The sequence below is a fragment of the Callithrix jacchus genome, chromosome 13 (genome assembly GCF_049354715.1).
Source record: "Callithrix jacchus isolate 240 chromosome 13, calJac240_pri, whole genome shotgun sequence".
In the NCBI taxonomy this organism is placed as follows: domain Eukaryota; kingdom Metazoa; phylum Chordata; class Mammalia; order Primates; family Cebidae; genus Callithrix; species Callithrix jacchus.
This window is the reverse complement of record NC_133514.1, coordinates 5,531,244-5,558,052: the sequence shown is the minus strand read 5'-3', so window position 1 is coordinate 5,558,052 and position 26,809 is coordinate 5,531,244. Positions and strand designations below refer to the sequence as shown.

Sequence of the window (26,809 nt, the reverse complement as noted above, 5' to 3'; positions counted from 1 at the left end):
TTGTGCCCTAATCTCTTTTGTATTTCTAAAGGTCTGTTCTGTAGGATATGGAAGTCTTGGTTGACTAGTATTTTTCTTTCAGTCCTTTGAATATGCCGTTCCATTTTCTTATGGCCTCTGTTGCTTCTGGTGAGAAATCAGCTGTTTGTCTTTGAATATTCCTCATACATGATGAGTTGCTTCTCACTTGTTAATTTTACTACTCTTTGTTTTTGTCTTTGGACAATTTTATGATGCATCTAGGTGTGGTTCTTTTTAAATTTATCCATTTAGGGTTCATTGTGCTTCTTACACGTAAGGTTAGTATTCTTATTGTGTTTTGGAAGGTTTTGGCCATTTTTTAAAAGATATTTATTTTTCCCCCCTTCTCTCTCTTCTCTTCTTTTGGGGAATCTATTATGCAAATGTTGGTACATTTGATGTTGTTATATGGGCCCCTGAGGCTCTGTTCGTTTCTTGTTTTAGTGTTATTTTTGTTTCTTAGACTGGATAATTAATAGCCACAAACCCACCTCCAAACTTATGAGTTGTTTTTCTTCTGCCAGCTGCTGTCAAGCTCTCACAGAGGAGTTTGCATTTCACATATTATACTTTTAACACTAGAATTTCTATTTGGCTCTTTTATAAACATAAAATTTATATTTATCGATTGATATTTTCTTTTTGGTGAGATATTTTTGACATATGTTTTTTACTTTCTTAGACATGATTTCCTTTAGTTGTCTAAAGATGTGAAAAATAGCTGATTTAAAATTGGTGCCTAAAGAATCCGAAATAGGGGTTTCTTTGTAGACATTTCCTAAATATTCCTGTTCTCCTTGTACAAACAAATGTTTTTCTGCGTACTGTCTCAAAATGTTCTGTTGAAAACGAGACAAAAATAATACAACAGGAAAATTCAATTGATAGGATTCACTTCCTCTCCTTCCAGTTTGCTCTTCTCGAAGTTTGTTGAGGGCATTTTCTGAAATAATTCCGTGAAGTCTGTACTCTTTGTTGTATGAAACTGCTGATCGAGTAGCTAGAGTCAGCTTGTGATTGGGTGGATCTCCTCAAATCCCGAAAACGTTCAGCGTCTCAGGCTTTGCCACAGAGCTCTACACGGATGTTGAGGCGTGGTTTCCACTCCCCGCCGGGCAGTTTACAACTTACCTTCACCTCTCCTTTCTTCTGCACTGAGCCTCAAGTTCAGTCAGAGGTGAGAGAGTTCTCAGGTCTTTGCTGACCGTGCACATTTTGCACAGACGTGTGCTTTACATCACCAGATATGTCCGAGCTTTTCTAAGTTCCCATGAAAACTTCATTTTCCAGCTTTTCCTTTTAAGTTTTTTGGTTGGATTTCATTTTTGCTCCCAACCGTTTTCTCTGCCTCAGGCAGATGTAATGTGAATAATTGCCACTAATTGTGTCCCCACACTTGGAGACACTAAATCGGGTCAGGTAACTGACATGGCCTACATTGGGTTTTCCAGGGAGCTATTAGGTAAAAGCGTTTCAACTCTTCTCACTCTTTTTGAGGCAGTATAGTTCCTAGTTCTCACCACTGTTGAAGAGTTTGTTGAGAATACATAGAGATGGAGGAGGTGGTGGAATACAGCATAAAAATGTTGGTTTTCTTCAGTTTTATCGGTATTCTCATGATTTTATGAGGGAGTGAATTTTCTATGGGTCCTTATTCTACCACTTCTAATATCATCATTTAATAAGTAAAATCTAAATATCTCTATTCACAAATTAGCTCATGAAACAAGCAATTTCTTATATAAAATAAAATATAATTTCAAATAGGTCCCTAAATTTGAACACAAAGATGAGGAGTTGGCAATAAAAGAAAGATTTCCTCCTGATAGTAAATAATAATGAGACACTTTCCTTTATAAAACTACTATTTGTAGAACCATCTATATTTTAGTAGCATAGTTACCAAGGTTAAATTTCTGGGAAAGACTTCATTGGAGCATCTCTCAATTAGTCTCTTTGAACATATAAATATTTCAAGATTACATTCTACTCAAGTATTTAGTTTAAACTTCTTCCCGGGAAGCTAGGAATAAGTCTAGATAACGCATGCTACCTGAGTCATTGCATCTGAAAATGAGAAGGATTTCAATGACACCATCTTCTGTTTAACCTGAACGTCTTACTTTCCCGAGGACTTATTCCTCTATGAATATGCCATGCAGAATATATTTACTTTAAAAATGGAAAAACTTGATTTCACTTCAATTTCACAGTCACATCCCTGCTTCGAGTTATTCAACAACAATGGCAGTATTTGGACAATAGAAACATCACTTTAAGATACGTGGACCTAGTCCTACACTCCTGAATTCTGTTAGTTTCCACATTACACCAACCTTACTCCCTAATTCCTCTGCATGTGCATTCTAAAATAATTTCTTATGATGTGCTGACATAGTTTGAGATTCTACATTGTGTCTGATTTAAGTAGTTCATACTCCCTGGAACCACTTTGAGCTGTATTGCTCTCATTGTCCTTCTTATCAGCAAGCCGCAGACTTGGTCCTAGTATTTCTACTGAATACGATATTCTCTGGTTAAGAAATAGTCTATCTCCACTGGAAATTTAGAGGGTACCTGTGAGGGTTTGGACTTTATTTAAAACACAAAAACTCTACAATATCTTTGTTGTTTCAATCAGCAACTAGATGTCACGAAATTTTGATTACAGCCTAAAAGTATTTCTTTTATTCTTTCTATTATTTCATTGATGACTGACAATTAAAAATAATTCTTTTAACATTGTCATTTTAAAATTAATTTACATTGTCATTTTAAAATTAATTTTTATATTTCTGTATTACGTGATTGCATACATATAATAATTTGACTCCCTTAACTTTTAGGATCTGTCTATAGAATTTTAAGGAAGATAAAAACATCTAATTGTTAAACCTTGCTTATAGAAATCTCCACAATTGCAGATTATGTGAAACGTAGTGACAGTTGTGCTACGTGAATGTAGGTTACAGAGTGTTTCACTGCAGACTACAATTTATTATGCATTATCCTCATCTGTAATCTGTACTTTTTCTCCCTTCTTTTCTTTGGATTCTTTTAATCAGGTGTTAAACAGACACAACTCTGTCTCATCCTTGAAAGAAACAAGCTTCTTGAAATTGTCAATATTCAGTGCCTTCATGTATTTATTTCCCACAATGATGAAGAAACTAAAAACTGGTGGCCAGGTGTGGTGGCTCATGCCTGTAATTCCTGCACTTTGGGAGGCCAAAGCAGATTACTTGAGGTCAGCAGTTCCAGACCAGCCTGGCCCACATAGTAAAATCCCATCTGTACTAAAAATACAAAAATTAGCCAGATGTGGTGGTGTGCTCCTGTAGTCCCAGCAAATCGGAAGCTGAGGCAGAAGAATCACTTGAACCCAGGAAGCAGAGGTTGCCGTGGGCTGTGATCATGACACTGCACTCCAGCCTAGGTGACAGGACAAGACTATGTCTTAAAAAATAATGATAAAACCAACGAAAAACTGAATTTCCTCACTATTTCATGGAAATCGCTCTCACAAGGTTATCACTGATTTCCCTTAATCACCCCAGTCTTCTTAGAGCAGTTTTCTGTGCTGGCTTCTAGGAGAACAACTCTATGGCCACGTCCAGCTTCTTGAAGCGCGCCTATGTCACCTACTTTGTGAGGTTCTCTTCTGTTCACCATGTCTCATGGAACAGTCACTCTCAGAGCTGTGTCCCAGGTGATCTTTATAGTCCTCACATTTCACAGAAAACCCCGGCTACCTGGATGGCTATCGATGATGTTAGAAACACAGATCATAGCGTGGCCCTCCTCACACCGGCTGATGATGGAGCTCTGTCTCACATCACAGTCTTAAAGGAGGTAAGCTTGCACATTTATGACTTAATTTGTGAACTAAAATATGAAAGAAATATTACATTTACTTTATTTTTGGGCTTTTAATTTCTTCGAACAAATTTAAAAATCCGAATGTTCACACTTTGACTGAGAATCTAGCTGTCTCATAAACATGTATTTTTATATGTATTGTTAGTGTTAGATAGGCGGACAGCCACACATGAGCAGGAGAGGGTGACCCCTGAGAAAAGGGAGGTCTGGAAAACCTCACACCCCAAGGACCACCTGAAACCTGCATGCTGGCTATCAGCAGAGAGAAAGGGAAATACCTAGACAGCAAGGAGTACCGGAATGTCGCCAGATGCACGCTGAAAAGGGGAAGACAGCGAACGAGAAATTCCTAGGAGAGCGCAGGTGCAATTCCCATTCAACACCTCGCCACGCCTGCCTCTGGACTAACAGTAAAGGAGGGCCCCACAGTCCTGGGGAGGGGACTAGGCAGGAGAATGCAGAGGGCTTAAGGCAGTAGCAGGAAAAACTGGACAAAGAACAAAGGTGGAGACTTCAGGCAGAACGGGAAGCTCAAGGAAGAGTTCTACGTTATAAACACCGGATGCAGAGAACACAGCACTCTTGCGGGGCTGCAGGCTCACGCCCCTCAGCAGCCCTCTCTGCCTCACCTGTGTACCTGCATTGTCTCTCTAAGAAAACTGTCCTCACGCCTATAATCCCAGCACTTTGGGAGGCCGAGGCAGGTGGATCACGAGGTCAAGAGATCGAGACCATCCTGGTCAACATGGTGAAACCCCGTCTGTACTAAAAATACAAAAAATTAGCTGGGCATGGTGCCGTGTGCCTGTAATCCCAGCTACTCAGGAGGCTGAGGCAGGAGAATTGCCTGAACCCAGGAGGCGGAGGTTGCGGTGAGCCGGGATTGCACCATTGTACTCCAGCCTGGGTAACAAGAGCGAAACTCCGTCTCAAAAAAAAAAAAAAAAGAAAGAAAGAAAAAGAAAACTCTCGGCTCTCTATTTTCCTTCAGTCAGTTCTCTTTTCGGCTCAATCAGTCACTTGGCAAAACACTTTCTCCAAGTAAGACTAAGAGCCAAGGATTCCTGCATTTCCCAGTAACATTTTTATAAAGCTTTAAAAAAAAAAGTTATTGCATTTTAAATGCATCAATTAAAGCCTGACTGAATGTTCCAGCTGACATTGTGTCATATAATAAGAAATCACTTACAAATAGGTAACGTTGAGGAGGTCATTTTAAACAGTTAAGATTATTATTTGAGTGGCTTGTTTTATGTTTTTTAAAGTTTATCTTATATATACTTTATAAAGAAAAAAGAAAGAAAAAACACTATTTTTTTCTCTCAGCATGTGATTTATCCCAGATATCTGTAATTTTTTTTAATTAGCAAAATAATTTTTTGTAACTCTGGAAGAAACAGTTATGAAAAAATAACCTCTAATATTATTGCAAAAGCAAAATTCAAAGTTACTTTCCATATGTACAGACAACTTACTATCTTCTGCCTCAGTTTCCACCGTTCTTCTCTGCAGTCTCCTTCAAGGTCAGGCCTTCCCTAAAGATTTCTCTCAGATTCTCTTCTCTTATAAGTCATCCATACATCTCAGAATATTGCATTAAGCACCTCCTCATCCAGACCGTGACCCACTCTGCCAATAGAGTCATCTTGAAACCGGTTAGACCACAAAAATCTCTCCACTTGAAATTGTGTAGGGACCTCTTCCTCCATTTGACTAAACTCCTAATGCCTTGCCATGGGGTCACTTCTCATCTTTCCACAGTCACCTTACTCACTCCTTCACCTGATGGGAGTCTGATTCCTTATCTTGTGCTCAGCCCTGTGGTGGGCACATGATAAGCATCATCTCCAGGATTTCTCCCAGCTCAGGCACGAGGTACAGGCTCTTGACAACCCTGTGTTAAATGTCAGGAAACTGAAATTGAAATGAATTGTTCATGGCTAAATGCATTATCCATGGCTACCAGCTGGGAAATGGAAAATATTTGAACCCAAGAATTGTCAATCTGGAATTCTATTAAGTGTTATATTCTGCCTCCTTTCCTTAGATATTCAGTCATATTTCCTGCAATTGGCTGCAATTGCCGAAGTTGTTTCTACTTCTGTGTCTTTTGAGTTGCTGTTTCCTTGTCTCAAAACATCTTACTCTGAGTTCTTGGGTGGTTAAGATTTTCTCATCCTTTAGGGCTCAGCTAAGTGTCATATTCTCAGGTAGGAATTTTCTAGCCACTCTTCCATAAGCAGAATATCCTAAGTTTCTGTCTGCAGTAACAGAGTACTTCCTGCCTATTTTTAAATTTAGTACACTCTGTGATTATGTTATTGATCTGGTTACAGTCACCTAATATAATTATTTAATGTGCCTGGCTCAGTGTATGTAGCCATCCAGTAAATATTCATTGAATGAATAAGTGCTAAAGGTTATGGAACTAGGAAGTCGAAATCTTATGAATTAAGAATAGAAGCTGGGAAAAGTCAGAAACAGCTTCATTACATGTATAAAACACAAACAGTTATGTCCAAAGAAAAGCAAATATTATTTTCATAGAATTAATAATTTAGTATTATGTGAAGAGTGGGTCATCAGATACTTGTAAACTGGCAATTGATTCTCAATGTCTTCCTTTAGTTATATCTTTTTGAAGTTTAAGTGAAGAAAGGTGCTGTGAGAGGGCACAGTGCATGTTGAATAATAAATTTTCAAAAACACCTTATTCTTAGAAGTTTCACTTTGCCAGATATTTTTCTTCTTAGCTAAATTTTCTTTGTAGCAAATGTGTGTACCCTTGATCACACCGAAGAAAACTTGGATGCTGACGGCACATAGAAGCGTCATTGTCAGACGTCTTCAACTCAGCAAACTTCTAGGATGTCAGGCTCTGAAAGCATCGCAGAAGAAAAACACCCTCACTGTTGCTTGAGGGAAATTTGTGGATTGTGCAATTACGTTGGACTTCTATAATTTGCTTTTATTTACTTTTTATGTTACATATAGTATAAAATGTACACTTTACTTTTTATAAGTCAAAATTTTATGGGTTGTGCTTTACTTACAGAGTTTTCCCCAAGCAATTGTTAAGATGCTGAACGTCAGAAACCAAGTATTTGGAATTTGAGAAATGTGAGCTGGACAGCTGAGCAAATCAGACAGAGCCCTAATAAACACATAGAAAAACATTAATTGGGATAATTCTCCTCCCAAAAATGAGTGCAATCCCTTTACAATAGGAAACCATTACCTTAGCCTTTGTTTTCTCTCCATCACCTATTACATACAATGTGACACTTGGAGGGTGGTAGCATTTTACTGTCTCAGTGAAGACATAAAATTTCTCACCTAATTTGTTTCCCCTGTAGAGTTCCAATAATCGTAAATATAAATACATATAGAAAACACACACATATAGGTGTGGTGGCTCATGCCTGTTATCTTGACACTTTGGGAGGCCGAGGCGGGTGGATTACTTGAGGTCATGAGTTCAAGACCAGCCTGGCCAACGTGGTGAAAACCCAACTCTACTAAAAATACAAAAATTAGCCGGGCATGGTGGCATGCACCTGTAATCCCAGCTACTTGGGAGGTGGAGGCAGAAGAATCACTTGAACTCAGGAGTTTGTACTTTGATTTTTTGTTTTTGCTTTTTAACTTGTCTTTTTGTTTTATACATCCTGTATAATTTATGTTTTAAAGAGGTTCTGTTTTGATTTGTTTCCAGGATTTGTGTCAAGATTTAGAACTCCTTTTAGCAGCTCTTCTAGTGGTGGCTTGGTAATGGCGAATTCTCTCAGCGTTTGTTTGCCTGAAAATAATTATATCTTGCCTTCATATGATGCTTAGTTTTGCTGAATGCAAAATTCTTGGCTGATAATTGTTTTGTTTGATAAGACTGAAGATAGGGCCTCAACCCATTCTAGCATGTAGGGTTTCTGGTGAGAAATCTGCTGTTAATCCGAAAAGTTTTTCGTTAGAGATTACAGTGCTTCTGTCTCACAGCTCTTCAGAGTGTTTCCTTCATCTTAACTTTGGGTAACCTGATGACAATGTGCCTAAGTGAAGATCTTTTTGCAATGAGTTTCCCAGGTGTTCTTTGTGCTTCTTGTATTTGGATATCTGGGTCTCTAACAAGGCTGGGGAAGTTTTCCTCAAGGATTTTCCCAAATGTATTTTCCAAGCATATAGAATTCTCTTCTTCCTCAGGAACACCAATTATTCTCAGGTTTGGTGGTTTGATGTAATCCCTGACTTCTTGGAGGCTTTGTTCATATTTTCTTATTCTTTTTTCTTTGTCTTTGTTGGATTGGCTTAATTTGAAGACTGGTGCCACATTCTTTCCAGGATCTCATAAACTTTACATGGTGATACATAAAGATTTATGTAAGTAAATAAAAATGTCCACGCTTGTTAGTTTGCCCACCTGAATGAAGGCAGGTCTGTGTCTCTTTTATTGTTCCGTGAGCAACATTAAATATTTCTTACCTATGTTTCTCGCCCAATCATTAGTACTCTTGGTAAACCTGTCTGGGAGCAGTGTTGATCCTCCTGCAATTAAATCCCTCTCAGTGTGGATTCCTTTCCTTCCATCTGCTTTGTTTTGACATGTATATTTCCCTTTGGGAGCTATATTCGAGAAAAACTAGAAAATCCCAGATTAAGAAAAATATCACATCAACTCCCTCTCCACAATGGTGTCTGCTCTACACTCTATATTTCAGAGGTAAATTTATACTATGTCTAATGATTTTCACTGGTCTCTGGTACACTTGAAGGAGGGCAACGCCAAGGCATAAATCTAAAATGCATGCGATACATTTTTTTCTGTATGTAAAGAAGCAAATTCCATCAAAGATCTGAGGTTGAATAACAAATGGCCACTTGGTCTTCACTGGTGTCTAGTGAAACAATGGCAGGTGTGTTGTCCAGGGTGGCAGGAGTCAGCCAGCAAAAGCTCATGTTTCACAGTGTGTGCGGGCATGTTTCAACACTGAAGGATTCTTGATAATTTACTTCTTAACTCTGTGCCAGAGAAATGTTATTTTGTATGCCTTTATATACTTTTTTTTCTGCTGAATATTGCTGAATTGTAACTTTGATTCAGAAAAAAATGAAGCAACACTTCTTGTTCTAAAGCAAAGATGACACTAGTGAGTCATCACTAAATGGCTCGTTGGAATAAGGGCCAACCTGAGATAAGTTGTGATATTCTATGCTAAAATGTACAAGTCCTCTTCCCAGAAAAATAGTAAGTAAATAAAGGTTTCCCAGGTTTTCCAAACATATGTGGTTTTTTAAAAATTGTAGTTTGAAGGCACCTCATGGAATAGAGGCTTCCACTTTTCCTCTGCTCCCATAGTTTTTCCAGGAGCAATATATTTTACATTCTTGTTAATTTGCTTGTTAGAGGACATGTCTGCTAGTTCTTGGGAAGAATGACACTCAAATGTTAATAGCTTTCACAGTGGAATGGCCCACCCCCTAAAGAAAGTCCCTGCAGAATGTAATGAAGATTCTGTAACATGGGTGGGTTTCTTCCAAACAGCTGAAAGTCTTAAAAGCAAACAATGAGGTTCCCCCAAATTAGAGGAAATTCTGCCTAAGATTCCAGCCTTCATACTAAAGACTGTAACTTCAACTGTCACCTGAATAAATCGCCAGCCTGCTGGTCTGCCCAGTAAATCGAGCCATTTCCTTAAAATACAAATAAATATCAATTTCTCCTCTCTCTGTTTTCTCCCTCTGTATGCATATATTATACATACATGCAAATATATACATATATACACACACATATATATATATACACACACACATATATATATACACACACACACACATATATACACACACACACACACACATATAGGAGTTTCAGACAACTTTATGACTTTCTCATAGCGGAGCTTACCTTATATGTTTATTGTGCACCAGAAATAATTCAGAGTGCAAATGAATGAACTATGATGCTTTTACATGAAGAAGGATGATGAAGATGAAAAGTAATATATTATTACCATCAATGTTGATATTAAATAAAAATCCATCTTGGTTAAAAAAATTTGCATGACCATATATTTATAGTTTTGTATATATTTGTCTCTTTGTCTCTCCCATTGATTTAGTTTCTCTAGAGAACCTTGACTAACACAGGGCCTCTTAGGTCTGTCCATGTTCTGGGGGCGCTCTGGTCCGCACTTGAACACTTTTCTTCAATCCACATAGCTGCCAAAGGCTCCCACCATTGAGTGGGGTCAGAGCTGGAAAGAGCCCACAGCAGCCCCAGGGTCAGGTTTAAGGAGCGAGAGCCTTGGGCCAGAAGTCCCAGCATCTCCTGGTTGTGGAGACACAAGCCATGAGGAATTACGCAATGTACACTTGATGCAGCCCCAGTGGGGACTTCATCATGCAGACCCTTGGGGTCCAGGGGAAAAGTCGTGCTATCGGCTGTGAACAGTGATATCTTTTTTGGAACAACTCCTGATGTGTGACTGAGTGTGGTGGAGACGGAGAATCTATCTAAGGTCAAAAAGTGACTATGTCATCTGAATGGCTCTCTACGAGCTGGGCAGTCATGTGCATTGGGTCATAAACTGGGGAGGCGCAGAAACCATGCATTGCAGGATGGAAATGGTACACCCAGGACGAGCACCTCCAGAAGGATGGACACATTTTACAAGCAGGTAACCCAGGCCTCCACATCCATTGTCACGAATGCAGCCGACCTTCCCCCTCAGCACACACCTGTGAGAGGATCTCTGCGACAAGCCAGTATGAGCCTGCATCCTCAGCTCATGGATATGTGGGTGCAAATTAAACAAAAATCAGCGGCCTTAAAAGAAGGCAGCAAAGAGAAAGCTGCCCACGGCAGGGCTTTAAGCAGCAAGTCTGATCAACCATGTGGGATGTAACAGAAGAAGCCTGAGGTTAGAACTTATGTATACCTACCTATGTACATAAACATGGGAAGCATTGAGCACTGGGCTGATGGGTCAGAAGTTCGAAGGGAATAGTCAGAAAGCTGGATACAGGAAGTCTTGGTATACACAACAAACGGACATGTGGGAGTCAACATGGAAGGTGGAGACTTTTGTGCTGTAACACTCTAGCCAGTTCACAGAGCTTCCACTGGAGAAGAATCATTAGACCACAAGGCAGAGAAAATGCCTAGGCCACTTGCAACATCTAGACTTTCCCAGTGGCCACCACCACATTAGCATGATGGGCACATGAGTGAACCGTGTATGCTATGGGATGGGACTACCTATGGGCCCCGGAGCTTGTGCTGCCCTTCGCCGAGACTCATCTAGCTACCGAAGCCATCCAACGTTCTGGTTGCCAGAAACAGACTGATGCCCAGGCACCACATCTTGAGACCACCCAACTCCTTGATGGGAAGTTGATTAAACTGGTTTCCTTTTATGTGAGAAGGGGCAGTGGTTCGTCTTGATTGGAATTGGCACACATTCTGAATGTGTGATCTTAATGACTCGGCCATCACTGCCCTCTGAGGGCTTCTATTTGATCCACCATAGGAGATCTCACACAACAGCCCCTCAGAATAAGGGGGTGAGTCTATTAGTCCATTTCAGCAAAGTACATGGAAAATGGGTTGGGTGCTCTGGGATACAATATTCTTATCACAGACTCCAGAAGCACAAAAGCAGGTGTCTGTTACAGCATTGAGATGACCTTTGCACAGGTGACTAGCTGGCAAGAGGTCAGGCTTTGCAAACATGGGACATTATCCTCCATGTTGAAGTAGACACTCTGGCATGGCGCATGCTGAGTCTCTAAGAGGAGGACAATGAGAGACAGGAGTGGCCTCTCCTGTTGTTACTGCCAGTGACTTACTCTCCCTCTAAGTTTCTTCCTGGAAGCAACACTGGAATCCTGGAGTAGCTTCTAGAATAAGAAAAAGTTTCTCTAAGTGATGCAAAAGGTGGTGCCTCAGTGGGCCACCATATGCCCTTGAATAGAAGATTTGGTGCCTTGGGACGAGAAGTTTTCTCTAGTGCACAGTCTCCACTGCCAGCACCTTCAGCTATTTGAGTCCCAGCTGAAAACAACAGCCTCTCCCAAGACCATGCTCGTTTCTGGAGGAGACTCCTGCCACAGATGATCAGTGGGAATCGAGAGGGATCTGCCATCTTGGTCCAATGTGGGCCACCTCTGAATGGCATTTTACGCTGGAGCCCCGTGGAGATCTTCCGACTGCATTACAGTGCAGCTTCTCTCTCTGCCTATTTCTGCTTTTCTCTCTCCCTTTGACATGTATTGATTCAACAGCACATGCTAAGAAACATTTTGCAAAACAGACTATCTCACAGGCTAATTCTTGGGATTTCAAACTGTGACATGTAAAAATAATGTTGCTTTTTTCTAACAAAGATGATAAGTATCAAAATAAGGTAAAAACATTCTAGTAAAATAGGATAAAACTGTTATTAATACCCTTTCTTGTTTCACACTTTCACCTATTTCAATCCAGTTTTGCTTCAACAACAGTCATGCAATTATTTTTTACCAAGATAGATTTTTATTTAGTATCAATATTGATGGTAATCATATATTACTGGCCAGGCACAGTGGCTCACACCTGTAATCCCAGCACTTTGGGAGGCCATGGCAGGTGGATCACAAGGTCAGGTGTTCAAGGTTAGCCTAACCAACATGGTGAAACCCCGTCTCTACTAAAAAGACAAAAATTAGCTGGGTGTGGTGGTGCGCACCTGTAATCCCAGCTACTCAGGAGGCAGGAGAATCGCTTGAACCAGAAAAGGAGGTTGCAGTGAGCCAAGATTGTGCCACTGCACACCAGCCTGAGTGACAGACCAAGACTCTGTCTCAAAATAATAATAATAATAATAATAATAATAATAATAATATTACTTTCATCTTTGTCATGTTTCTCCATATAAAAACACCACAGTTCATTCATTTGTGCTCTGAATTACTTCGGTACAGAGATCAGGTAATTTTTAACCACAATATATGTAAATGGTAAGCCACTCTATGAAAAAGTCATTGTAAAGTTTGTCTGAAACTCTATAGTGACAAATTCAACCCTTTCAAATATAAGCATAAAGAGGGTAAAATCAGAGGACTCTGTAATATATAGGTTTTACTCACAGAGAAATCTAAATATGTGACCACAGTTTGAACTCCTTTGAAGAGATTTTTTTAAGGCTGTTTTCTCATTAAAGGTGGGTTTTTTTTTTTATCATGCCGAGTTCAGAGGTGTGTTCCTAATAATTAGATGTCCGCGGTCATCTTCCCTTTGCGCTTTAACAAAATTAGTTATTTAAATACCAATATATCAAAAGAGAGCTTCACTTGTGCTTTTTTTCAAATAATAGATCTAATTTACAATACACAAGACCTTCTGTTAAAATTAGAGGTATAATAGTGAGTCCATTAGTGACAAGCTTCATCTCCCGAGGTCTCTCAGGATAAGCATAATAATGGCAGAATTAGAGACACACAGTCCTAATGAAGTCTACTGCATAACCCCTGAGCTAGTCTTACAATGTTTTGACAAAAAGTAATTACTTTCTTTATTTTGCTCAAGGGCTGTATTTCCAGCCAAAAAAAAAGGAAAAAAATAAAATTACAGAATACATGTTGAATCAAATGTGTAAATGGATGAGAAAGCATAACTACTAAACAGTCACATAAACTCAAACTGAGATTAATGGCTCAGTTACGTGCTGAAATGAAGAATAAAGAGAAGTGTTTTCTTAACATCTAAATTGCTGCTTTAAATTATAATAAACATGCCAAAACATTATGTTGTTTTTAAGAATTATGAATAATTCAATCTGACTCACAACGATTAAAGATTTGAAATAAAAAAAGGGAGAAAGAACTTATATTTACTTATAAGGAGGTTTTTATTGTAGCAAATGTTATTGTCTGAAAACTGCACTCCATGCATGGGCTTTCTAGGAGTTTATTTTTTAAAAGAGTTTGTTTAGAGATGTGGCACGCATGTATACTGCCCATCTGCAGCCCTGCTGAGCCAGCCAGAAGCAGTCCTCACAGACTCGGAGGGAGGGAAGAGCAGAGGTGTGTCTAACTTCACTTGCCTCTGTAGGTGTTGATGTCAGAAAGTCAGGGTCCAGGGGTCTTGCCTGCATCCCTCTGAGCTCTCTATATTCTGATGGAGAGAAACCTCACAACTGAAGAATTTCCACTAACAGTCTAGGACCTTGCAGCCAGGAGAGAGACTGAGCCTGGAACTGATCTAGGAAATGAGTAGAGGCAGAAGAGCTCTGAGGAATTACCTCTGGGACATGCCACCATCTAGAAATTGGGAATAGGTGTCAAAGCCGCGAAAACCCGCAAGAAGAAATAGCCAGTGAGAGAAGATAACCAGGTGTGTGTGTGCTCGTAAGAGCCGAGGTGGGAAAGAGTTTGAGAAAGGGAGAAGCCTCAGAAGGGGTCAGTGCTGATGCAATGCTGATGAAAGCTTTAGTCCGAGAAAGACCAACTGATTGTTTGCAATTGGATGGCATGAACCATGGAGATTATTCATACCACCACTGGCTATAATGTGTGATTGCTGTGATGGGGATGAAAGCGTGATTGGAAAAGGTCTGAAGAAAATGAAATGCTATAACATAGATGAATCTCCAGAGAGTTACGCTAAGTGAAAAATCTCATTGCTGAAGATTGTGTACTGTGTGGATCCATTTATATAACATTCTTCAGTGACAAAACTAAAAACATAGAGAACATGTTCAGAGATTGCCAAAGGTTAATCAGTAATTGCTGGAGGGAGGGAAGTAAGTGATGGGAATACCTACATCTTGGTTTTGTCAATGCTGATAATCCTATTTGTTATGTTACCAACATTTGTGATTTTACCACTCTGTGTAAAAAGCACACATAACTCTATTATTTCTTAAAACTGCATATTTTTCTGAAATTTTATCAAAAAAATTTTTTAAAATCCACTTTTATTCATACTGTCACAAGCAGTGGGTGTTACCAATTACATTTTTTATTTTTACAAAACAGCAATTTCCATTATTACTTACTAGTATTTCTTCCAGATTTATTAGTAAAGTTTAACATACTCATTTAAGCAATACATTTTATTTTATACAGTAGATTCATAAACTGTTCTAAGAAAAATATTTTGATTTTGAAATTAAAACGTTTTTGCTCAAAACTGTGCTTAACAAATATACATACATGTTTTCCAGCTCTAAGTTTAGAAATGATTCCATTTAAAGCATCAATGATCTTAATCTTAAAACATTTAAAAATTCATATATTATTTTATTAGCATTATAGTTATATTTTTAATTTTTTAATCCATTGGCAAAACGAATTAAAGAGAAAGCCCTTGACACATAACGCTGTATATTTAAAGTATGTGACTTAAACCCTCTTGCGCTTAATTGCCACAAACCAAAAGTGTAAATAATGATAGTAAATGTTTCATCACCTTGTTGAGAAGACTAAAAAAAGCAGTGAGAGGCCAGGCACAGTGGCTCACGCCTGTAATCCCAGCACTTTGGGAGGCCAAGGCAGACAGAGGTCAGGAGTTCAAGACCAGCCTTAGCCAAAAACTAAACCAGGCTGGCCAACATTGTGAAACCTCATCTCTACTAAATATTCAAAAATTAGCCAGGCATGCTGGCAGGTGCCTGTAGTCCCCACTACTCAGGAGGCTGAGGCAGGAGAATCACTTGAACCCAGGAGGCAGAGTTTGCAGTGAGCTGAGATTGCGCTATTGGACTCCAGCCTGGGTGGCAAGAGTGAGACTCCATCTCAAAAGAAAAAGAAAGAAAAGCAGTGAGAAACGTATAACACTGCATGTTACACAGGCAAAGACTGCAAGGCATTCCCGTTCTTGTTGTTGACAAAACATAATAAGCAAATGGGTTGTTTTCTTCCTTAAAAAGCTGTTATATCAATACAAAGAGGCCTTTGGTGCCTTAGAACCGTTTTCCTTCAGGCCATCTCTGATGAAATACTAAAGTGTTCCTTCAGCCTTCACTCAGCACCAACGAACTGATGCCTCGGTGACGTTTCAGTGATGCTTCTGCTCATCCTATGGTTGTAGATTCAACTTCAAACACTTCTAGGACACTTGACAGCTCCGTCTCTAGCTTCACCTGCCTTGAATTTCTGTGTCTGATTTCCCTGTGATTGCTATTTGCTTGCAACTTGTTGCCTTTTTTAAAAAAACCTTTTGATCTCCAAGTCATTTGCAATTTGGTTACAATAGTTGCCACAACAGTAGCAAAGGCTATCAGTAGAATAGTTGCGGTTCATTGACAGTCTTTGGCCAATTTCCCCTCCCTGCCTGCGGATCATGGTGCTTGGCGTTCAGCTGCTGCTTAGCGGATATTCCCATTCAAGGCCGGCTACCATCTAGGTTGCTCTTCTCCCTCTCCCGAGGCTGGTAACTAGTTGCTGTGTTCTTAGACAGCTGCAGTGTGCTGAGATCAACTCACTTTCCCTCCACTTCATCACAGCAGGTTGATGCTTCCAGCTCTCACTGCCTTTCCTTGAATGGCATCTTTTTCTTCCCCCTGAAAATTTCTTTGCTATCATTCAACCCTTTGATTCTGATATATTTCCATGTTCCAAGAGCTGTTTTGTATATCTCTGTTTATGCCAGTACCACGCTGTTGTGATTACTGTATCTTTGTAGTGTTTTGAAATCAGGAAGCAGGAGACCCCAATTTTCTTCTGTTCTTTAAGATATTTTTGGGTATTTAGGGCCCATTGAGACTTGATACAAATTTTAGGATGGATTTTTTTTTTTTAATTTCGGCAACAAACATTGTGATTTTGATAAAGATTACATTAAATCTATAAACCGCTTTTGATAGAATTGAACTCTTAATAACATTGTGCCCTAATCCATGAAAAAGGGATGTCTTTCCTTTTACTAGTGTCTTCAATGTCTTTTTGTAATGCTGTGTAGTTGTTTTTTTTTTTTTTTTTTTTTGTTTTTTTTGAGGTGGAGTCTTGCTCTTGTTACCCAGGCTGGAGTGCAATAGCGCGATCTCGGCTCACCGCAACCTCTGCCTCCCGGGTTCAGACAATTCTCCTGCCTCAGCCTCCTGAGTAGCTGGAATTACAGGCACACGCCACCATGTCCAGCTAATTTTTTGTATTTTTAGTAGAGACCGTTTCGCCTTGTTGACCAGGATGGTCTCAATCTCTTGACCTCATGATCCACCCGCCTCGGCCTCCCAAAGTGCTGGGATTACAGGTGTGAGCCACCGCGCCCGGCCCAATGCTTTGTAGTTTTTATTGTACAAATCCTTGATATTTTTGATTAAGTTTATTGTTATGCATTTGATTTTTTTTTTCTGACACAGTGTAAGTGAAATTTTCCTTAATTTCCTTTTCAGATTATTCATTGTTAGGGTATAGAAATGCCAGTAATTTCTGCATGTTGATTTTGTATCTTGCAACTTTGCTGAATCTGTTTGTCAGTTCTAACAGCATGTGTATGTAGCTACCCTCATCTTAAAGGAGGCAGAACCGTCTGTGGTCCCCAAAAACAGTAAAATCAGCATTTTGCTCTACAGACGCTAAAGCACCATCTGGCAAGTGCCAGTTCATAAAGTTAGCAAATATTAAACCTAAGTTTAAATTAGTGGTATCTTACGGTTTAGGGGAACATATCGGAGTGAAAAAGCAAACTTAAAAAAATCATTTTCTACACAGCTGAATGAAAACTATGTAAGAGTTCAAAAAATCCACAGCAGTGAAACTGTGGAGCTCCTCACTTATTTCATATTATCATTCCTGTAAAACTTTTCTGTGTCTGAGAAGCGTCATTGTGATCCAGAATATTCCCTAACTGTAGATCCAATCCAAGACCTCATGTGATACGATGAGAATCTCACCTGCCTTGTAATAGGCTGAAAGACAGAAATAACATCCCAAATGTAAAAACGTATAGGACAAACTGCAGTGAGGAACATTTTGAGGAAAAACAAGTAAGACCAGAGAGCGCTAGCAAATGTCCAGCACGATTTGAAGAAAACTAACAGGCTGTGCAGGGGAGAGGAAAGCCAGCCACTGGACCAAATGCATCGAATACATGAATGAAGGAAATCTCAAACTGAAAATATGTTTTCAGGATTCCCAACTTGGCTTTTCATAGTTGCATATGGCTAAAAGCAATTTCATAAAATAACAGAGCCATGTGGCAAGATGAATAATTGACTTCGAGTTAGTAACTGGTTCTAAAGAGGGCTGTTAAGAATCTTTCCAAGATGGATAAACAGGCAGTCAAAATGTAAATTTAGTTTTTCATATCAATTTATTTTTATGCTCTCTCATTTGATCTGTTTACATAATGTTTTATGTAGTTACTACCCAATAAATCCAGATATTTGAGTGTGTTCTAGGTAATTTCAGGTTTGCTTTCAGTTTCTTCAGAGCATTTTCTCTTCTTCCTCCCCAGAGGCACATGTTTGTTCTAATGCTGTGTTAAAGTACAATCACTACTCTCTTTCCTCCTAATTTTATAGTATATTCTTCTCTAAATATGCCAATTCTTCTTGAAATCAGTGTTTTACAAATAAATGCATTATTTCTTTTTTCTTTCTCTCCCTCTCCTTTTGAGACAGAGTCTTACTCTGTCACCAGGCTGGAGTGAGGTGGCATGATCTCTGCTCACTGCAACCTCTGCCTCCTGCGTTCAAGAGATGTTCCTGCCTCAGCCTCCGGAATAGCTGGGACTACTGTCATGTGCCACCATGTCCAGCTAATTACTGTATTTTTAGTGGTAACAGGTTTTCAGCCTGTTGGCCAGCATGGTCTCCATTTCTTGACAATGGGATCCACCCGCCTCAGCCTCCTTAACTGCTGGGGTTACAGGCATGAGCCACCACACCTGGCAGTAAATACATGCATTGTCCTTCTTTATGGTCACATGCACGGAATACTTACAGAATTCTATCAGTTTGGAATAATATTGAAATGAGGGGCTGGGAATGCATATTAATAGAGTTAATATTTCTGCCGAAAAGTGAACCTCTGAAAAAATATAGAGAAACACCTTAATAGAAGTAACATACTAGATAAATAGATCATTTTAGAGCTTTTTCACCGTGTTTATAATACATACATTTCTAAGGAATTACATTTTGTATCTTTTTATTAATTTATAAAAGTTTTAAAAAGCCTTTATCACTGCAGTTACTGGTTAAAATAAATACAGTAAACTTTTATATACTTGCAATTAAAATAGATTATTTTTGATTTCACCATATCTATTTAAAGGGTTTTGTACTTTGTTGTAGTTCAAAAAATTTATCTGTGACAGAATCATATTGAAAGGGTTGATAAAAATCCATTTTGGTTCAGAGTTTAAAACTACCATATATTTGTGTACAGTAAAATGTATTGGCACTCAAAATAACTTGTCTTAGAGAAAAATGGTAGTTGCCCACGAAATCAATCTCTTGTGCGATCAATTTTTTTAATATTGTGATTTACTGAAAGCTATGCTGTCCTGCCTTCAACATCCACAGGAACTTAAATTTAGATTCTTGGAGACTTAGACAAACAAAAAGCCCAACCAAATTTAAAGAAAAAGCCCAACTCTATTTTACTCACAAATAAAATCTTGCTATGATGGAATGACTTAATGTAATTACGTATGAAGTAATGTAATTACAGGATAGCGTATAGTGTATGCATTTGTGTATATGCCCGCACACACCCCCACGCAGACCGAAGACGCTTCCTTCTAATGCTGCATTTTTATGTCTAGTCTCATAATGATAAGAGCTAGTTTTAATAAACAACTATGACTTCTGAAAGTACTCTTCAAAATTAAGATTTTTCATGGGTATTCTTAAAAGATTAAATTGGTGATGTCAATTTCAGGGTGGTTTTTCCTTTGTGTTTGAACATTATCAACTATGTGATTTTTCTGTCTTTGGAGAGTTCTTTTCTCAGGGGCAAGCAGCTTACTTTCTTTATCTCTCTGCCCTGAGCCTAGCACTGTAGCTGGTTTATAGCAGGGGCTCAGTTATCTGTCTAGTAAGTAACTGATTTACAGGTTCTCGAGAATGCCTTGCTTGTTTATACTTTTGTTGTTGCTGTCAAAACTTTAATTTTTTTTCCATTAACAGCATGACAATATTTTAAATTATGATACAATCTTTGCATTATCAAGCGTTTTAAAAGTGAGGGTGATTATTGCTATTCTTCCATAAAAGGTGAAAAGTCAGACACTATAATTTGTGTTCTAACAGATAAGGTAATTATCTGATGTCCAATTCAGGTAAAGTGGGTAGAGGAGGGGAAGACAGAGCTTTCATCCAGGATCTTAATGGCCCAAGTTCCAATGCAGGCATGGGAAAGTGGTTAGCAGCTATTACCATGGTGCGTTTCTGGGCAGTTACCCCACTCAAGGCTGTACATCCCTCACAAAGCAACTGTATCTGGGATTCTTTATCCAATTTATAAAAAGAAAGGGCAAGCCAGGATGCAAAGCCTGTTAGGTTAGCAAGCAAAATAAAATAAACAAATAATTGGCATGGTAAAATTCAAAATGGCCACAAGAGAAGCCTAAGGGAGTTTCCTCAGGCAAAGTTGGTGGTGGAGTTTGAATGTTTACACAGAGGCTTTCTCCTTCACCCCTGATATCATGTGTATGTCAGTTTTGGGGGCTGGGTTGTACGTTAGAAACACACACAGGGTGCAGTTGGGAAAAGATGGACCAAATGTTTTCAGGAACTTACAAATAAGGAAATAAAGCTGGAATTGCCATCTTGTAATTCTCAGCATTGCTGAGAATATGAGGTAACTGGAACTCTCATACACTGTCCTTGGGAAAATGAAGATAGTGGAATACAGTGGACATTAACTTTGTCTATCTTCACTAAAGCTTAAATGTTAACTGTGTCCTATTATTCAACAGGAGGGCTCCTAAGCACATATATACAAGAGAAATGTGCACACCCACCCACAAAAAGATGTGTGATACAAGGTTCCTAGCAGTGTTACTCATAATACACAAAATCTGAAAACCACCAAACTGTTCCTCAATGGCGGAATGGATATGCAAATTCTGAGTCATTCATCACAGCAGGTTGAATTCATAACAACTCATTCATTCATCAACAGGATGACGCTCTGCCCCTGACGGTACAGGGTGACCTCATCGACCCAACACCAAGTGAAAGCATCCCAAGGATACCTCCTTGGCAGGAGGGGTACCATGATCGTGAAGATGGTTTTCCTAGGGCGAGGCTAATTGATTGCCCTCTGGATGTGCTGACCCCTGCAATTTCCCCAAATGTGGGAAACTCCAATACCTAATTTGTGGTAGTAGGGGACTGCATTCGCACTTTCCCCTGGAAAAAAAAAAAAAAAAAAAGAATCCCGAGGCAAAAGGAGTGCCTACTTATTCTGTGATGACATCCTGTGAAATACAAAAGCAGGCAAAATCAATCTATCATCTTAGAAAAACAATCTATGATCTTAGGAGAGTGATTATCCTGAGAAAGGAAGGAGGGGGCATATGGAGAGGGAATGGAATGTGGGTTTTGTTGCAAAATGCCTTGTTCTTTTTGGTGATTATGTGAACCTTCACACTGTCTGGCACTTCAAACAAGCTAGTGAACATGGTACGTGTATGTTTTGTAGAAATGTTATATTTTATTGCAGTTTATGGAAATAATGAAAAATGCCAGGAAATATATTAATCTAATAATCTGTTTTTATGGGAGCTCACACACAGGCACGGACACTGACACACGTGCAAGCGATTTGTTGTCTTAGCGTTTGTTGTGTACCCCACCTTACATAGATCAATCAACTTGAGAGTTAACTCTAACAAGTTTTCATCCTTGAGAATTTTTTTTTTCAGGATTACTTACCATGGTGCTAAAACTCGATACCGAAGCCTCTTTGCTAATCATTATTTGCTTTGATTTTCCTCAGTTGAAATTTACATGCAAGAATAGATCAAATAGGATGTCCTAGCCTAAACTATAGCCACACATTTAATAGGTTTTCACCCAACAGATCCCATAACGCTCTTTTGTCCAGTTAGGTAAAACTTAAAATGCGTGAAGAATTACAGGAACTTTCCCTATAGGATTACATCGTTCTGACATAAGTCTTCTCACCTACTCCTGTAGGGAGAATACATGTAATTAAATTGCTGCTCCCTTCTACTTCAATTAAATCTTTCTACTCAATGTGAGACCAGTCCATGTCGAAACAGATTCAACTTAAAATACATGTGTGGGATTTGTTTTTGTTTGCTCGTTTCTGCAAAACATTTTGACCAAAGTTATCAACACTGTGATACTGTTATAATGGGCAAACACCCCTAATTGATAAGCAATCCAATATACTGTATTTGACTTGAGTTTAGGGTAAAAGGAAAGAAAGCTCTGTGTGGGTTTAGTTGGCTGTAGGTAAACCTTACATACTTCTGAGGAATAAGCTTGGCAAATTCAGTTATATATACATGTTCAGCTTCTGTGACTCAGAAAAAATTCTGTGAATTTGAAGTTGTAAATTTTACTGTATATTTTATATCCTAATCCATCACTCGAATTTAGAATAACCATTTTCTGCTTTATGAATAGTTTTTGCAAATATTAATGCTACAATAAATATTCATGACATGATTCCCTCATTTCAGTCTGTCTAAATCATGAATTTTCATTTTGAAAGTGAAATGTTTTCTGTCTTATAAAAACAAACTTACTTTTCATTAAACATTCAAGAAGATGTCAAACGATGCTGGGTCCTATTTTTTCACATAGTTGAGGATGGTATGTAAAACTTAATCAACTTTTTTCTTACCGCTTCAAAGAATTCATAAATTATGTCATTGAGTTTTGAAAGTTGAGAGGTGACAAAATTAAAATGGGACAAAATTAAAACACCAGGCATTTGGAAGTCTGTATGATCATCTCCCAAATTTATAAACTTATTGTGGCTCTTGTAAATTTGAAAATAAGTCATGTGGTATATATTTTTTTCACTGTATTACTGTCAATGGTAGCGGTTTATAACAGAACTCTTCCTGCCTTGTCAGCAAAGAGGAAAAGAGGAAACCACACTGCCTCTTGTTTTATGTATGGTGCTGATGAGTAGACAAGAATGTCATTTCTGTAAAGTAACCATGTGTCATCTGGAGAGTTTTTCACAGCTTTACATTCTTTTCAAATATTGAGCTTCAACAAAGCAATCTTTGGCCTTTATATTTTTTGGTTGAAATCAAAGGCTTTACCTTTCTTCTAGTTGAGATTTATGTTGTCTTTTCACGTCTCAAATTTTCTCTCCTGCGGCACTTGGTTATTTTTACAAAGGTCTTCTACTTCCTGGATTTATAGTGACTTCATTTGATATTGTCTATAAGTATATTTTTCTATATTTTATTACTATAAATAAAACCTCTCAACTTTCCAGTCTAAAAAAATAGTCTATAACAATAATTATTGGTCAGTAGGGTGGCTCATGCCTGTAATCCTAGCACTTTGGGAAGTCGAGGCAGGAGAGTTATTTGAGCCCAGGAGTCTGAGACAAGCCTGGGCAACATGGTGAAACCCCATCTCTACAAAAAAAAATACAAAAATGGGCTGCGTGTGGTGATTTTCACCTGTAGTCCCAGCTTCTCAGGAGGCTGAGGCAAGAGGATCATTTGAACCCAGGAGGTGAAGGGTGCAGAGAGCCGTGATTGTGCCACGGCACTCCAGGCTGGGTGACAGAGGGAGAGAGAGAGAGAGAGAGAGAGAGAGAGAGATCCCGAGAGAGAGAGCGAGAGAGAGAATAAATATTATTTACAGAGAATGTAAATTTTTAGAAAATGTTTTCAAATTTTATCTAATTTGTTATTCATAGGAACTTGTGAGTTATGATAAAAAGATACTATGATTCCCATGCTAGTGGGAAACTAGCCACCCTACTGACCAGTCCCATGCTAAAGAAACTGATGCCCGTGAAAGATGAATTATATCCCTAAGGCTACATAGACTAATAAGAGACAAAGTAACAACTTTAAAAGCCCTCTCTTGCCCTTCACAATTAAAATTTTGGTTAATGCGTGTGAAAGTCATTCTTGTGCTTGTTACATTTGGTTCTACATAATTTTAAGGCTTTGTTTGTAAAGGTCAAAGAGAAGGAAAAAATTCTCTATAGTCAGTCTACTCACTTGGTGTGGGCAAATTCTGATAGCAGGAGGAATCACTAGAATATGTTCACTGATCGTGATTTTTCATTTTCGATTGTCTACCACAGGTCATAAGCGGAAAATAAAATAAGTACACTTTTAAAGATTAGTGACCATAACACCTGTTTGAGATACATGATATTGTTAAATCGCATTGCTTCAGCGCATGATACATTTGGTGGTTTCAATTGTCTGTTCTGTTTGCGTGAGGTTAAGAAATGCTCCGAACTGTGTCTGCCGCAAAGCAAAATATAGAAATCCTTGGACTTTTGAAATGAAATTGGTTTGTTTTATCCTGTTACCTTCAGATTTCAAATCTTTATTTTTTTCCCTAACTTAGTTATTACTTACTCATAAAGCATCATAGAAAACCAACATGTAAATGTTTTGCTTAGCAAGTATGGTTGTTGTAAAGTAGGATTTATCTTAGAATATGTTGTTAGAGTATCAGGCAAGGATTACTTTTTCTAGAGAAAAAAAAATCACACAGTTAAAAACCCAGTATTTGAATTGAAGAATTCAAATATATTCCCATATGTTTTTGGCTTTTTCTTGAATAGTGGATTCAAAAATTACTTAATGTATAAAACTATGTGATGTTAAAAATAGCAAAAATACCCTTTCTTTAGTCAAGAAAATTTACAAAAAGAATAAACAGAAATTGAAAACTAAAGGGAATATACTTTTCAAAATCTTGCTTACAGAATTTTATTTGAGTAGATATCTGAAATGTAAAAGATATTCTTATATAGCTACGGAAGTTTTGCTACATTTACTGAGATCAATTATGTAACATAATTGAACAACTTTATGGCTAATTACTATGATTTAAGAGAAAAACGTTGACTTAATTTTTGAAAAAATTTCAAGATATAACACAGATGGGATTAGTGATTACTACACATAACAACAAATAATAGCATTAATAAATAAAAAGCAAGGCCAGGTGCAGCAGCTCATACCTGTAATCCCAAAAGTTTGGGGTCTCAGGTGGAAAGACAGCACGGGCCCAGTGGTTTGAGACAGGGGTGACTGTAGTGAGCTGAGATCACACCATGGCACTTCAGACTGGGCAACAGAGTGAGACCCCACCTCGGAAAAAAATATATATATTAAATAAGGCTATAACTACTTTTGCATTTTCTTTAATATAGAAATTTATATCAGAAGGCTACTGAGCCATCTTCAACAATTTCTACTGAAGATTCATGTATCGAAGCACTTCATGCACTTAATTTAATGGATAGTTTAATTGCTCTTGTTTGAAAATTTGAAACTCACTGGAGCAATCACGTTTACTGTTGTATCTCCTGTACTTCCTCTAAGATGTAGGAGGAATTTGGTAAATATTTACTTAATTACTCTAGACCTTCCGTGACACATAAATTCATGCTACCTATTTCCCATATTTTGGTGATAATTAAATGACACAATGTATCTGAAAATGTCAGCGTGGGGTAGTATACATAGAAGGTCATTTTGCACACTAATGCTCATGGAATCTGAAGTTAAGTGTCTGGTATGATAGGACAGAGGTTGTCAGACAAGAGCACTGGTTCTCTCTCCTCGCTCTGCCACCAATTATCTCCAAGGAACTCTTTATGCATTGCTGGAGCTGTTTGGCTTCCATTCCTTGTATCTGAAATGCGTTGGTTGTCTGTGAAGAGCAAGGTGCCTGTGTGGAAACTCAGAGAGCAGGGGGACAGTCTCCACAAGGCACAGCATCTTCATTTAAAGCATGTGGGAAATTAGCACATTTATTCCCCAACTTTGGAAGTCTCTTCTCAGTGACTTCCAGCAGCAGCCCTTGTTTGATGCAAGGAAAAGGGATCCAGTCCACCTGGGATATTAAGTATTCACGCCAGGCACACTTTCTCAATCAAAATCATTGCTGCTTATTATCTCATTGACTTCAAAGTGACTACGTTTCTTTATGCATTCATTGTACATGTCAACACACATTTGCTTTTTCATAAGAAAAGTCTTCTTTTGTCAAAGAAGGTATATTTATCATGTTTCATTGAATGTTTCCTTCCATGAATAAAATATTACTTTGTTCTCATTTAAACTCAATGAAATGGTTTCAGGGGAGTCATATCAAAGCTAGTGAGAGAAGCTGAGACTTGAAGGATTAGTTCTATCTAACTAGGACAAAAGTACATTAAAGGAAAGGAGGTGGGAGAGTAATCCAAGACATTCTCCAGGAAACAGCATGCTCATGGTTCTGAGACGGGAAGGAGCTTTGCTCCTTCAAGAAACCAGGAAAGGTTGCATAAAGAGTGCAAAGAGAGGCCGAGTAGCAGACCTGGAGGAGACTAGGGAGGGGATGAAGGACGTCTTAAACCTTTCAGTATTAATTTTGTGATCAGTCACAGTGAACGAAGGATAAAAGGGAAAGTAACATAATATTTTCATTTTGTAAAGAGAATTGGCTCACATAGAGCAGAGCAAGAGTGAGCTGGAAACCAAGTCCCAGGGTTATGCAGATTCAGATGTGCTTAATAGTTTGCTGATTAAGTTGTGAAAATGGAGAGAAGAAAATGCATTAGAAATTTAGAGGATAAAATGGAAAGCCATTGGTAATGAATCAGATGTTCTGGTGGTCACAGAAGAGGATGACTTGTCGTGGCTGATAGCCAGGATCTGGTCTGAGTGGAAATTACTCAATAAAATAGTTAACCCTGCAGAGGACCAAATGGGGAGGGAAATTCAAGAGCTTGGTTAGGGATAGAGCGC

At 38.5% G+C, this 26,809-nt stretch overlaps 1 non-coding gene across 1 annotated transcript; it reads left to right on the top strand.

Annotated features, from left to right (window-relative positions):
• Positions 1–21,078: 21,078 nt before the first annotated feature.
• Positions 21,079–21,242, top strand: LOC118147106 (U1 spliceosomal RNA). Its single transcript, XR_004733269.3, has one exon. It is a non-coding gene; the product is annotated as a U1 spliceosomal RNA (small nuclear RNA).
• Positions 21,243–26,809: the final 5,567 nt, after the last annotated feature.